The sequence below is a fragment of the Scomber japonicus genome, chromosome 13 (assembly GCF_027409825.1).
Source record: "Scomber japonicus isolate fScoJap1 chromosome 13, fScoJap1.pri, whole genome shotgun sequence".
Classification (NCBI taxonomy): domain Eukaryota; kingdom Metazoa; phylum Chordata; class Actinopteri; order Scombriformes; family Scombridae; genus Scomber; species Scomber japonicus.
In genome coordinates, this window is record NC_070590.1 from 8,060,204 (window position 1) to 8,063,767 (window position 3,564).

Genomic DNA, 3,564 nt, shown 5'->3' on the forward strand with positions numbered 1-3,564 from the left:
TTAACTTAATTGGTCACTTAACCAAATGTATTTTTTCACAGTTTGGTTTAGCCTAAAAGTACATATACACTTCTAATATTTACTGCGCCTTTTTTTGTTGTTGTTTGGAGCTGAAAGCTACACAGTAAGTCCACGACCCTCCCCACTCTGCCTCCCAGGTAGGTTTTACCTGAGCTCAAATATGGACCTGCTACCTGAAGGCTGCGAAGTACACACGACAGCCAATCAGAATAGAGGATGGTCGTTGTCCAATCCGTGCCCAATGTTGAGGGAGGCGGGACTCACCTGAGAGACTCCAGGAAAGGAGGAAAACAACTAGAAGGTATAATGCATATAAGTATTCTCTCTCTCTCTCTCTCTCTCTCTCTCTCTCTCTCTCTCTCTCTCTCTCTCTCTCTCTCTCTCTCTCACACACACACACACACACACACACACACAATTATAATTTTATAATTTAACAAGGCTGTAAGAAGCCCGATAAGGTTGATCTCAATCTATATGTGACAAATACACCCCCCAAAAAGTGATGAAAGCCATAAAGCAGATTTTTATTTAGTTTTTTCTTAATATAATAAACCAGTTCCCAAAGACAACTTTTAATTTCTTCCTGGGAATGTTTCAGATTTCTGCAATAACGTGTTGCCCCATCACACAAAATTAATGAGTCATATCTATAAAGATCAATTGTGTCTATGCACACAGGTAAAGCCTACTGTATTCCACAAAAATCTATCAGGTGAAATCTGCAGACAATAGACTGATATGTCTAGTATTTTTCTAATCAATAATCTAACATCTAACAGGATGTGATGGCTCTTCCTTAGGCATCTCTCCTTTTCATCTTTTTCTTTTCTTTTTTTCTCACCTGTGTGCACATGAACACACAGGAAGTTACCGTGACTGTGTGTTTTATTACGCCTTATGACAGGAACTGATGAGACTCATGGATAGTAATAACAGTAATATAATAGAATAGAGGAATAAAAGAGGAAATCAACTTATAGATATGTAAAGAAGATCCTGTGTTATAATATTTCGTATGTTTTTTTACACAAGTCAGTGCTCTATACGAGACAAGACAGACCCTCATTCATTTCATTTCCTTCAATGAAGTTATTGCTGCTCATTTAAAGTTCATATATGACAAGATCAGTATTCTGGGCATCTTCTCCTGTGAGTCAATTACACCACCATGGGGGGCAGATTTTTCATTTATACTGTGAGAAAATTTAATTAGTTGCTAAGTAATATTTTTAAAGTGTAACACATGTCCAGTTTTGTAATTTCCTTGAAGTTTCAGAGACTCCAGCTCGATGCAGCTGAACATATTTGTAGAAAACCACTGTGTGCATTAAGATGCTTTATTCTTTCTTCTTTAGTCTCTTCAATACAAATGGACGAGGGATGGCACAGATATTGTTAGGACAGGACTAACAGAGAGACTCATTGCCAAAACATTTTTTTCTCTACACTCACCCGTGGCATTTGCTCCTCCCTTTCAAAAGTGGTTTGCTTTGTCCAGTTATTTTTTTTAGCTGCACCCAAGTGTCACAAGATTTTTACTGATTTGGCACAACATTTATACCATATAATAATAATACTAAACTTTATTTTCTCTTTATTTCTTCTCTTTTCATTTCTTCTTTTCCAAACTGAATTACAAGCTGCTTCACTTAATACAATATACACCAAGTAAAATAAAATGAACAGAATAACATCTACAAAAACATAATAAAAAACAATAGTTAACTATAAATAGATGAAATGTTAAACAATAAAACAACAAACAGCTTTCAAATATAACTTTTCAGCCCATTGTTGCAGGGGACACACTGTTCTCAACTCTTGTACTGAACAACAGCAGACAATGGGAAGAGACGCACTGTATATTATGATTCCCCAGTTCAATTCCCACCTGGAATTTTTGTTGCACGTCATTACTCCATAACTTGCCCGAATATTTGACACTATACCAACTTTACACTATACCCAAACATGAGTTACATCATATATTTAATTTTAATATGAGATGCTAGCAGAGTCTTATGGGTAACAAGCACAACAGGTATGACATAAAACCTTAAAAGTTCATAATAGTGGTGGTGCTTTTGCTGAAAGGAAGCAACATGAATCAGATTAAAGTCTTTAGTCTTCATATAAAAAAAAAAGTTACTGACCTTTATACCTTGCTTGTGGTTTCAGACAGACGCCTCAGAACTAATTTAAGGGAGGTTGTGTTAAATGTTTGGCAGGTAGAAAATGTCCTTGACGCACACCAGAATCATAAACGGCACTAATGAACGAAGAGGGTTGGGCTTATTAAAACTAATGACGAGATTACCAAAATATGAATCATGGACGGAGTTAATTCAGATTGGTTATAAAGTTGTTTTCACTATTTAGGGCCATCAACCTCCAAACGCATGCCCACTTACTTTTAATTTCTGACTTTTATCTATCACTGCAATACTTCTTATTATAGGTACTAAACTGTTATATATGATACAGTTTAGTTTATTTCACCAACCACTTCATCATACAGCTTGTGCATCTTGTCTTCTCAACATGACATGGACACTTTTTTTTTTTTGACAGTTTGTAATAACAGGTGTTGGTGTACTTGTTAAACCTGGTTGGGACACTTTGTTGCCATGTGAGTTAAAAAAACATACAACTGGGGTGTTATTTTCTCATCACGTCGGTTTATGGCCTGACTAAGATCACCAACCGTGAGAAAATTCAGTACTGATGTAGATTCTGTTTATACTGAATATAATAGCAGCAGCTTTTCTGCTCTGGTCTGGTTCGTCCCACTGGTCGGCCTGCATATTTTCAAAGTATAAATAGCACAGTAAAGCATGACAAGCTGTGACAAAAGAGCTGATACAATACCCAGCGAGCTATTAAAAATACAAGCTGAGTGTTGCTCAATCCATCACATTCGTCACTACCAGCATGGCGGTCCACCCAGCAGTGTCTAGACTCTGAAGCGAAAACTGGACCGGTTCTGCTGGCATTATTTTATATATTTCTTATTTTCAACAAAAACAGTGAAAAGATAAAAAATCATGCTCGTTGTTTGCTGGTTTTGTTTTTTCAAACGTGAGGATTTTTAAGGATTTCTCTGTTTTCTGTGATCTTTTGACTGTTTCTTGGACAAAATGAAACATTTGAAGACTTTTTGAAGAATTCTGAAGAGAATTTTTTTATATTTTAGAGATAAAAATGAAAAAAAAACAGGTTTAAAATAGTGTAATTTGAGATAATGAAAGAACATGTCAGTTTGTGTAATGATCTGGGTCATTTATGTGATTTAATCTTTTTTGTGTGTTTGGTTTTTTTTGTTTTGTTTTGTTTTACAGCAAAAATGGAGACATGCAGTATAACTAAAATAAATAAGCTATATCAACCAATACACATGTTGTTAATCGAGGTAATGGAGTGAGGAATAAAGAGTCAAATCTATGTTGTTTTGTTAAGATAATAAAATAAAATAAAGTCAAATAAATCTTAAAATAAAATAATAAGAAATGTTAACAATAATTGATTAAGATTACATCACAA